The sequence below is a fragment of the Callorhinchus milii genome, unplaced genomic scaffold (genome assembly GCF_018977255.1).
Source record: "Callorhinchus milii isolate IMCB2004 unplaced genomic scaffold, IMCB_Cmil_1.0 Scaffold16, whole genome shotgun sequence".
Classification (NCBI taxonomy): domain Eukaryota; kingdom Metazoa; phylum Chordata; class Chondrichthyes; order Chimaeriformes; family Callorhinchidae; genus Callorhinchus; species Callorhinchus milii.
This window is the reverse complement of record NW_024704757.1, coordinates 2,665,323-2,677,659: the sequence shown is the minus strand read 5'-3', so window position 1 is coordinate 2,677,659 and position 12,337 is coordinate 2,665,323.

Here is a 12,337-nt window from a genome sequence, read left to right as displayed (position 1 = left end):
TCCATCCCCCAGTCACTCCGCTCAGCCCCTCCTTTGCCTCCTTCAAGTCCCGCCTCAAAACCCTCCTCTTCGACCGCGCCATCGGCCACCCCCCTTCCCCCACCCCCCCCCACCCGACCCCAGCTCGGGTCTGAAATGCTATACTTTGTCCAGCGGCTTGGGATGTCCTCCCGACGTGAAAGGCGCTATACAAATGTAATCTTGTTGTTGTTGCTAAGGCGCTATATCAAATGCAAGGATGATTATTATTATTACGTAACAACACCTCATCTGCTTGACGTTCTATGAAGTCAGGTCATGTGATTAGCAAAGCCTCCTATATCAGTAGAAACCATTAGAAATTTACAGCACAGAAGAAGGCCTTTGGGCCCATCGTGTCTGTGCTGCTTCTTTGAAAGAGCTACGTGTTCAGTAGATTTTACCTGCCTTTTCCAGTCATACATTAAAGATCCCATGGCGCTGTTCGAAAAGAGAAGGGAGTTTCACTCTCTCAGTGTCTTAGCTAACAATACCCCAAATGAAAAACGGATCATTCACTTCATAGCTGTTTGTGTGACATTGCTTTGTGCACTCATCTACAAATACATACACTTTGCAGTATATCCTGTTAAGTGCTTTGAGATGTCCTGCTGATTTGCTAAGGCACAGTATCAAATGAAAGGGATATTATTGTAAGCCCCTGCAAATTATTCCTGTCTGGAGCCCATTTCTGGTTACCATATTGACAGTTAGCACATCTTGGGACTGGAGCTCCGAGAAACAGGCATTTGACAGTTTAATCTGTCCGTAAAATAAGTCCTCATTTCCATACTGTGGTGGAATCCATCACATGCACAGCTGAATTAAGTGGTTGTGAGTTCATATCTCACGTAATTGACAAGGAAATTGAGGAATAATGGCTGATTGTTGGGCCTACAAAGCACTGTAACATTTGGGACCGAGGCCCTGACTGGCCTGAAAAAAGATGCAAAACACATTCCACACAGTTGATCTATTCCTGGTAGCAACAGCCCCATTAAATAACTCACCAACGTGCCAGCATAGCGCAATCTTATCTGCACAGCTCCATCTGCAACTGCGTTCAATATTTCTGGCAACATCCATCGGTTAAGCTGCGGAAGTATTTGAATTATTAACAATAATAGTAATAATAATAATCATCCTTGCATTTGTTATAATGCCTTATCACATAGTAGAAAGGTCTCAAAGCTCTTCACAGAATATACTGTAAAACAAATTGACTGTATATTTTGTGGGCAAATTAAGCTGTACCCAGTTATTTACAAATGGAGTTACAAAACAGATGTGTAATTTTAGGTGAATTGTTTTACCTTTCCAAATAACAATTTCAACTAAATAAAAATCACCTGTTTTCTTTTGTTTTAAAAAAGTCCAAAAATAGTGTTTTTCATAATCCTGTGAAAGTTTAGAATTTACTTGTAACCACTGGTTGCCAAGCTAGTTAAAAAAAACTTGCATTTCATTATAGTTCCTTTCACATTGGGAGGATGTATCGAACTGCATCATAGGAGTTACTGTAAAGTGTAGTGACCATGTATTTTGTATGTGTACATGGCGGCCAATTTGCACACAGCAATGTCCCAAATAGACATTCTGTAGAATTGTTGCCCAGGACACAGGGAGAAGCTCCCTTTACTTTCCTGTATTTTTGTGGGATCTTTAACATATAATACAATTCCCATTTATATTCCACCTTTCATGTCGAGCGTGTGCCCTAAAGCACCTGAGCTGACACCCGAGTTGGGTGGGAGCCAGGTGGTTGAGGAGGGGAAAGCTGATCCAAATTGTGGTCAAAGGGATATGTTTTGATATCCACCTGAACAGGAAAGTATCTCAATTTAACATCTCACTGAAGGGCAGCATCTCCAACAATGGAGAACCCCTGGCACTGTGTTGGTGCATCAGCCTGGACTGTGAGATCAAAGTCTGAATGTGGGCTTGAACCCATAACTTTGTGACTGAGGGGAGAGAGTGCTGCCAACTGAGCCACGCTGAGTCTTATTATTAATAATAATAAGAATAATCCTTGCATTTGCCATAGCGCCCTATCTTCTCATTGAGACATCTCAAAGTGCTTCACAGAATATATTGTAAAGTGAAATGTGTATTTTGTGGGCGAAACCCAGCAGCCAATTGCACACAGGAGTATCCCACAGTCGCGGATTGAGTTATCACATTTTTTTTTGAAGGAATTATTACCTCCTGAAGGCAGTCTGCCAATTAACTAACAACCAGGTTCCTACCTACTGCAAGGTAAACAGAGGCATGTGGAGTAAGGAAACTTGCCTAAGGTGTAGCCCTGCCCGGGCATCGAACCGGGTCCTTCCGCTTGCGAGGCGAATGCTCTAACCACTATGCTATAGGATCCCATTTATCAAGATTATTCAGAAAAGGAAGGAGATATGAGTCTGGTGACCTAACATCTGAGGTGAGAAAATATTTGAGAGCAATATCAATTAGAGAGACGTTATCAATTCCTAACTAATGATTGTAGAGCCTATAAAAATAAGTCAACGTGGATTTAAAAGCAATGTACTACAGACATACTTGACAAGTCTAATGGAACTTGAAGGGATTTTTTTGTGGAATGTCCTGCCTGGGTCCAGTGAATGGATCCATATTGGGTTTTAAGAGAAAACTAGATAGATATCTAAAGAGGGATAATGTGCAGGGATATGGGTGGGGGAGGCATGAGGCAGTGAAAGGATTGCGCTTTCAAAGATGAGGATGCCTCCTTCAAGGCCCATCTCAAGGCCTTCCTCTTCAACTGTGCCTTCGGTCATCCTTTCACCCCCACTCCCCTTGCCCTCAACCCCACTTGACTCCGACCCCCAGCTCAGGTGCAAACCCTTCACTGTCCAGCATCTTGGGACATCCTCCCAACTTGAAAGACGCTATATAAATGCAGTTTTTTTGTTCGATGTTGTCACATCTGCTTCAGATGTAGAAACAAAGCATGCCAAGTTATTGTAGGAACTGACACAATAATAATATAAATAATAATAATAATATTACAATAACACCAAGAGGCGCTTCTCTTTGTAGTTGGAAAATTTTTCTTTGACTTTTTCTGCATTGTATGTTTAACAGGATGCTGTCAGCACATCAGATTGCTCGGATCATTCGCAGAGCTAGGACACCTGTCTGTCTGAAGGTATTTAATCATAATTTGCTGTTCAATTCAATAATGTGAAATAAGGAATCTGAGGCGATTACAATTCTTTGATCCAATCTACAAAGCAACAAAGAGCAATTTCTTCAGCGAAAAGTTACATTAATCACAATTTGACAAATAGACAAAAAAAAGTATGTTAATTGATAGCCTTTTTGAATAGTTTATGAAAATAGACAAGATAACAGGTTATACTATCGGCCTGGCTCAGTTGGTAGCGCTCTCACCTCTGAATCAGAAGGTTGTGGGTTCAAGCCCCACTTCGAGACAGCACAGTGCTGGGGGAGCGCTGCAATGTCAGAGGTGCTGTCTTTCAGATGAGACGTTAAAATGAGGGCCTTCTGTGTCTGTTCAGCTGTACATTAAAGATTACTCAAGAAGAGAAGGGAATTTCTCCCAGTGTGCTGGCCAGCAATCACCCAGAAAAATAGGTTGTACACTTCTTGGCTGTTTATGGGATGTTGTACGTGACTCCACATACGTGGAGTCCTGTAGCTCAGTGGTTAGAACACTCGCCTCACAAACGAGAGATCTGGGTTCGATTCCCGGTAGGGTGAAACCTTGGGTAAGTTTCCTTACTCCACGTGCCTGATAATAATCCCTCAAGAAAAAAGAAACAATAATAATTTGGTCACTTCAATCCACGACTGTTTGTGGGACACTGCTGTGTGCAATTGGCTGCCGCGTTTCGCCCCCAAATTGCAGTCAATTCACCTTACAATATATTCTGTGAAGCACTTTGAGGCGGCTAGAAGGCATGAAAAGCGTTATATCAAATTCAAGGATTATTATTTAAGTCACTGCGCTACACAGTAAATCTTGTGAAGTGCTTTGAGGTTTGACTTAATAAAGCTGTGTATCAAATGCAAGGATTATTATTGTTACACTGGGAGTTTAGTTTACTGATTTGCTGATAATGGTAAATCTTACAAAGAGCAATACCTTATACCCCTCTACGTCAGTTGCCGTGAATGCTTTCTGTCCATTGGGTTACAGCGGCGCAGAGAGGGGCTGTAGAACGTCTTCACTGATGTCATGAATGGGTCCAGTGATTGTGGATAGAATTCCCCATTCACCATGTCATTGAAACAGAACCTCACACCCTCACAATGTGCCTGCTCGCACCCTCACAATGTGCCTGCCCGCACCCTCACAATGTGCCTGCCCGCACACTCACAATGTGCCTGCCCGCACACTCACAATGTGCCTGCTCGCACACTCACAATGTGCCTGCTCGCACCCTCACAATGTGCCTGCTCGCACACTCACAATGTGCCTGCTCGCACACTCACAATGTGCCTGCTCGCACCCTCACAATGTGCCTGCTCGCACACTCACAATGTGCCTGCTCGCACACTCACAATGTGCCTGCTCGCACATTGCCTGCCTCTCACCAGCAATTCAAACGCACAAATCAACACATTCTATTACTCAGCATCTTTTGATTTCAACATCATCATTTATTAAGCACTTTCCATCTAAAGTAACCTATTGGAGAGTTTTACAATGACAGGTGAAAAGGAGATGAGACAGAGGAGAAGAAGGAGGGTGTTCCAGAGGTTAGCGATGTAGAAGTTGAAAGCTCAGGCGCCAGATAGAGTGGGGGACATGTGGCAAGCCTGAGGTTTCTGAGTGGAGGGGGCAAGACAAAGCAGTGGGAAGTAGAAAGGAGTTTCTCCTGGTGTCCTGGCCAACAGATAAAATTGGACATGCACTTCATAGCTGTTTGTGGTAAATTAGCCACCACATTTGCATACAAATATACAGTCACTGCACTGCGCAGAAATTCCCTGTGAAGTGTTTTATTGATATTACAGGTACATCAGCCATCTCCGTTCCCTCAAGGCATAAGTGCGAGCTGCCAAACGCGCCTGGACCAAATCCAAACTAACGGTCCATCGGCAGATTTGGCTTCACCACAACAAGACCTACGGCTGCGCTCTTGCCTCCGCCATATCCTCCTTCTACTCCAAGGTTATCTTGGAGGCAAAGGACAACCTCAGGCTTCTCTTTTCCACCACAAACCGCCTCCTCCGTCCATCTTCCCATGCCTCGCCCATCCTCAAGGAGTCCTGTAGCTCAGTGGTTAGAGCACTCACCTTGCAAGCCAGACACCTGGGTTCAATTCCAGGCAGGGCGAAACCTTGGGCAAGTTTCCTTACGCCACACGCCTAATAATAATCGCTCAAAAACGAAACAATAATAAGTTGGTCATTTTCAATCCACGACTGTTTGTGGGACGCTGCTGTGCGCAATTGGCTGCCGTGTTTCGCCCACAAATATACGGTCAATTCACTTTACAGTCTATTCTGTGAAGCGCTTTGAGATGTCGAGAAGATGTGAAAAGCGCTATATCAAATGCAAGGATTATTATTAGTATTATTATTATTATCCTCTCCTCAAACTCCAACTGTGAGGAGATGCTGGACTTCCTCGAATCTAAAATCGAGGGGATACGTTCAGCTACCTCAGCCCCATCCATAGTCACCCCCACATCACCATGTCCTCCAACCCATTGGCGGGAGAGCCTTCAGCCACTCTGCCCCCAACCTCTGGAATTCCATACCCCAGTCACTCTGCCTCGCCCCCTCCTTAGCCTCCTTCAAGTCCCGCCTCAAGACCCTCCTCTTCGACCATGCCGTCGGTCACCCCCCTTCCCCTCCTCTCCCTTCTCCCTCCCTGACCCCAGCTCGGGTCTGAAATGCTGTACGCTGTCCAGCGCTTTGGGACATCCTCCCGATGTGAAAGGCGCTATACAAACGTAATCTTGTTGTTGTTGTATATCAAATGCTAAAGGTTATTATTAAGTTGTTGTTACTTTTAAGCTTTAGAGGACCCTTTCTTCTGTATTTGGGGGATTGCTGACCAGGTCACCTGGTAAAATTCCCTTCGTTTTTCAAATAGTGTCATGGGATCTTTAACGTCCACCTGAACAGGCAGACAGGATCTTGGTTTAACTTCACCTACTCTCAGCCTGAGTGACTCACCATCTTGTCTAATGTCTAATGTTTAAGAAGCTCAGAAAATCCTTCAATTCAGTCCTAATTTAGAAGCAATTCCAGGCAGAGGGCGAAACCTTGGGCAAGTTTCCTTACTCCACACAGAGCCTAATAATAATCCCTCCAAAACCAAAAACAATAATAAAATTGGCATTTTCAATCTACGACTGTTTGTGGGACATTGCTGTGCGCAATTGGCTGCCGCGTTCGCCCACAAATATACAGTCAATTCACTTTACAGTGTGTTCTGTGAAGCGCTTTGGGACGTCCTCCCGACGTGAAAAGCGCTATATCAAATGCAAGGATTATTATTATTATTATTATTAAGCCGGTTTCTTTTAAAAAGAATCTGGCTTCCAAATTTAGCTTGGATCAAGGGGATTTTCCAAGTCCTGCACAATGTTAAATCTTTAGGCCAAATGGCCTCACGGGCTAAGGCTAGGTGGAGTTTGTGGCCTGTAGAGAAGTCTAAGCACAAAGGCAGTGAACGTGGCAAAAAGCAATCAGCTGTGTAAATGTTGCATGCAGCCAGATGTTGTTCTCTGGAAGATGGAACAAGAAACAGATGTTTTCTCATTAAAATATATGGGTCACAGTGAAATAAATAAAAAATAATAATAATTTGGTCACTAAATCCACGACTGTTTGCGGGACACTACTGTGCGCAATTGACTGTCGCATTTCACCCACAAAATATACAGTCAGTTTACTTTACAGTATATTCTGTGAAGCGCTTTGAGACGTTTCAAAAAGGTGATACAGAGGGGAAGAAGGAGGGTGTTCCAGAGTGCAAATTGTTGTTGTTATATAAGTGCAAGTTGTTGTTGTAATATCAAATGCAAGGATTATTACAACAACAACTTGCACTTATATAGCACCCCAGGCAGGGTAGCGTCTCAGAGTGCTTAACAGTGGCGTAGCCTGAGTCTGAGCTGGGAGTGGGGGAGGTGAGGGGAAGTGACCGTAACCATGATCGAAAAGGAAGGTTTTCAGGCTGGACTTGGGAGAGAGGGCAAGGCGGAAGGGTTGAGAGAAAGTGTTCCAGAGTTTTGGGGCGTAGTGGCTGAAAGTGCAACCTCCAATAGTGGAGCAGAGGGTATGAGGGACGAGCAGGAGGAGGAGTGAGGAGGTCGGAGAGGCATGGAGGTCCCAGGGAGTGAATGGATTTGAACATGAGTGTGAGGATCTTGAATTTGATCCGTTCGGTGATGGGGAGCCAGTGGAGCCTGGGCCAGAACTGGTGAGATGTGGATATGGAATTTGGTCCGGGTCAATATGTGGGTGGCAGAGTTCTGAATAAACTGGATTTTTTGAACAGTGGAGCTGGGGAGACCGGCGAGGGGTGTGCTTGAGTACTCAAGGCGGGAGGTGACAAACGCATGCACGAGGGTTTCGGCTGCATTTCAGGTAAGGTACGGTCGGTTACGGGTAATGTGACGGTGGTGGGGGAAGGCAGTCGGGGCCAGGGACCGGATGTAGACGAGGAAGGACAGGTGGGGGTCAAACTGGACACCTAGATTGCTCACTGGTTCGGTGAGTCTGAGGGAGAGCCCAGGGAGGTTGAGGAGTTCAGATCCGCAGGAGTGAAGACATTGACGGGAGCCAAAGAGCCTTTTCCACATTCAGCTGCAGGAAGTTTACACTCATCCAGACCCAGATATCTGCCAGACAAGCTGATAGAACACTGGTGGACCTGGAGTTGATGCTGGAGGAAGCAAAGTAGATTTGTGTGTGATCCGCATACATGTGAAAGTTTACCCCATGTCTGTGGATGACATCTCTAGAGGGAGCATATAGATAAGGAAAAGAAGAGGGCCAAGGATGGAGCCCTGGGGAACCCAACAGGTGACTCCGCAGTGTGGGGGGCAGGAGAAGAAACCATTTGCCAAGATGAAGTGGAGGCGGTTGGTTAAGTAGCACTCAAACTGTGCGAGTGCGGTCCTACTAAGGTGGATGAGGGAAGAGAGGTGGTGGAGGAGGATGGCATGGTTGACTGTGTCAAACGCGGCAGAGAGAGGACGAGGAAGCAGAGGGAGCCCTGGTCACAGATAAGAGAGGACGTTTGACAAGCGCTGCCTCTGTGTTGTGGGCAGTCAGGGTGAAAACCAGACTGCAGGGGGTCGAGGAGGGAGTGGAGGGAGAGGTGTGACCGAAGTTGACCTGCAACAACGTGTTCCAGGACTTTAGTAAGGAAGGGCAGGTTGGAAATGGGACAGTAGTGTGAGAGATTAGAGGGATCGAGGGTGGGTTTTTTGAGCACAGGTATGATGACAGCGGTTTTCAAGGGAAGTGGAACAGAGTCTGAGGAGAGAGACTGGTTGACCGTGTCGGCCAACAGGGGGAGAGGAGGGGGAATTGAGTGACCGGCAGCTGGTGGGGAGGGGGTCAAGGCAGCAGGTGGTGAACTTCATCCGGGTGATTGTGGTTGAGAGGAGGGGGGAGAAATGGGGGCAAAGATGTGTAAGGAGGGGGGACTGGCAGGAGCCGTGGCTGAGGGGAAGGCGGTGTGGATGGTCTGGGTGGGGTGGGAGGGACATGGTGGGGGAGGACAATGCAGCCAAGCGGATGTTTTCAATCTTTGAGACGAAGAAGTCCAGGATCTCTTCGCACTTGGTGCTTGACGTGAGGATCGAGGGGGTTAGAGGGGGTGCACGGAGGAGGTGATGGACAGTGAAAAACAGTGTCTTTGAGTTTATATTGTTATAAATTTATATTACTATAAGTTTATATTATTATAAACAGCTCTCAGCCAGTGAGAGAATAACCACACTTTTGAGGGGTTGTTGCTCAGGATACTCCCCATCACAGCTTTAAGTTGTTATTTTACATGGGTCCCAGTGTCTTGGCCCTAACCCTTCCTGGCAACCTATCCCAGGTGTCAATTACCCTCTGGATAAAGAAAAACTTCCCGGTATCTGTCCTGAAATTGCCCTTTACAACTCTAAATCTGTGATCTCTTGTTCTGCTGTCATGGTGCATCCTGAAGTAATGATATGGGTTTAAATTCTCAACAATAACAACAAATTGTATTGATGCAGCATTTTTCACGTCGGAGGGACGTCCCATTTAAAAAAATATTGAATTTAAAATTTTATTTCAATCCCAATTGAAATTTTATTCATCTCTATAAGGTCCCCTTTGAGTCTTTTTCTCTCAAGACTGAAGAGCTCTGGCTCGTCTAATCAGGATTATCCCCTTTTATGTCAGGGTGACCAGAGCACAATATAGCCTCAGTATGACCTCTAAAGGATCTAAACTCAGATGATTTGGCAATATAGCACAGCACCCTGTTTGTCTTGTTTATTGCTGCCTCACACTGTTTTGACAATAGTGGGCGAGGAGTATATAAACAATAACAACAACAACAACAAGATTCCATTTATAGAGCGCCTTTCACGTCGGGAGGACGTCCCAAGGCGCTGGACAGTTGGGTCAGGACCCGAGCAGGGGGGAAATGGTCAGGGTGAGGGGAGGGAGGGAGCGAGGAGGGGGGAAATGGTCAGGGTGAGTGAAGGGAGGGAGCGAGGAGGGGGTAGAGAGTCGAGAGGGGAGCCGAAGGCTCGGTTGAAGAGAAAGGTTTTGAGACCGGCCTTGAAGGAGGAAAGAGAGGAAGCGGCGAAGGCACTGGGGGATGGAGTTCCAGAGCCTGGGGGCTGAGAGGCTGAAGGCCCGGCCACCGATGGTTGGGCGGTTGGGGCGGGGGACGTGGAGCAGACCAGAGCCAGAGGAACGGAAGATACGGGCAGGTAGGTAGGGGGATAGTAGGTCAGAGAGGTAGGAGGGAGGAAGGCCTTGAATGGCCTTGTAGGTGAGGATGAGGAGCTTGAATTCGATCCTCTGGGGGATGGGGAGCCAGTGGAGGCGAGCGAGGGCGAGGGTGTGAGTGATGTGGGCGCGAGGCCTGGTGCGGGACAGTACACGAGCTGCAGAGTTCTGAATGACCTGCAGTGTGGAGGGAGGGCCGGGAAGGCCGGCGAGGAGAGAGTTCCCATAGTCCAGCCTTGAGGTGATAAAGGCGTGGACCAGAGTTTCAGCCGCGTGAGGGGTGAGGTAATGCCGTAGTCTGGCGATGTTTCGGAGGTGATGGAAGGCGGTGCCAGTTGTGGCGCGGATGTGAGGGAGAAAGGACAGCTCAGGGTCGAACAGAACCCCGAGGTTCCTGACGGCTTTGAGAGGTGGAGAGTGCGGCCTCGGATGCTGATGCTGTCACTTATATATTTATATAAATATAATTTATATAGGAGTATATTTGTAAAAATATATTTATACATATATAGGAGTATATAAGCACTACATGAAAGAATGGTAAAGAATAGTACTTATCTTGAAGATGCATTGTCTTCAGTTACACAGGCTGTAACATGTTAAAGGCTGGCTGCTGGCAAGCCTTCAGAGATATTCTGGTCCCCGGGTACAGGAATTCCATTGACCCCATGAGCCAGTGCCCTCGCGGTACAATCTGGATAAGCAGCAGGAAACTTTGTCACAATGTGTGCAATTTCAGCTGATTTTTTTCACCGTTCGCAGTCAGGCCTTCAGCCTTTCTGCTCCCACCCTTTGGAACTCCATCCACAGTCCTTTTGCCTTGCCTCCTCCCACTCCTTCTTCAAGGCCTGTCACGAGGCCTTCCCCTACGACTACGCCCTCAGTCACCCTCTTACGCCTACCCTCCCTGCCTTCTTGATCCCAACTCCCAGCTCGTTCCAAATCCCTGAATGTCCAGTGTCTTGGGATGTCCTCCCAAAGTGAAAACGCTATACAAATGCATTTTGTTGTTGTTGCTGTTGGATAAGCAGCAGAAAGCTTTTGTCACAGTGTGTGCAACTTCAGCTGATTTTGTCACCAAACCACGTTGAGTACTTTACAGGATTGGGTGAGTGGGATGAACCCTTCTGGGGAGAGACAACAGCAATGTCCTTAACCTCTGGAAGATGCCTAGGTGATTCTATTTGTGTGAATAACGCTATATACATGCAAGTTGTTGTTGGAATTCCATTCCTCTACACCTCTATCCCCCAACTTCCTTTGTCTTTCAATCCCATCTCTTTGACCGCAGCTATGGGCGCCACCTCCATTATCCCTATTCGGCGTCTGAAGCCATTCCATTAAAGCACTCCAAGACATTAGACCACGTGATATAAATGCAAGTTCTTGTTGCTCACTTCTTACCAGATCCAGAGAACATTTCCCGCCTATGTGGGATAGGTTTGCAGACTCTTAAGCGCAACAATGGATTTCCAGAACAATTGTAATTACAGAAACGATTGTCATGCGATGAGTCAAAACTAAATTTGGGGTTTTCTTTGAACATTCCTTAAATTAATGCAGCAATGCCTCCCACCATACTTCAGGAATGGAACAAATTGTGCCCTGGTAAGTGATCCCTCTGTGAAGATTGCTATTGTGGCCACTGAAGCACTTTAGTGCTATTGGTACACGTCAGGCACATTGGCAGAAGCGAAGCATGGAAGCCGGGTCACTCGCGATAACACAGGCATGTCAGCCCAACAGCTGCAGCTTAAACGGGACACTGAATGCGCAAAGCTCAAAGACATAATAATAATAATCCTTGAATTTGATACAGCGCCTTATCACATCGTTCAGACGTCTCAAAGCGCTTCACAGAATATATTGTATAATGGATTGACTGTATATTTTGTGAGTGAAACGCAGCAGCCAGTTGCACACAGCAATGTCCCACAAATAGCCATGTAGTGAGTGACCATTTTTTTTCAATTTGGACGATTGTTGGCCAGGACACCGGGAGAGAGAAACTCCCTTCTTTTTTCAACAATGCATCTCCAACAATGCAACACCACCCAGTAACACATTGGAGTGTCATCTTAGACTATGTGATTCCAAGTCCCAATGTGGGCTTGAACCAACAATCTTCTGACTCAGAGACAAGGGCGTTACAACGGCGCCAGACTGACACACATAGTGATAAAGCACTATATGAAACGCAAGTATTATTATTATATTATTACACATAGAAAATGAGCAGCTGTGATATGATTTTCATGAATCATTTTCTTGATCCAAGTATCATTTTCTTGTGAATTTCTGGGTTTCTCAAAGTGAAGGGCACCGGCACAGAAAACAGAACCTTATCCCAACATAAACAACGAATGCCAGGATCCACCTT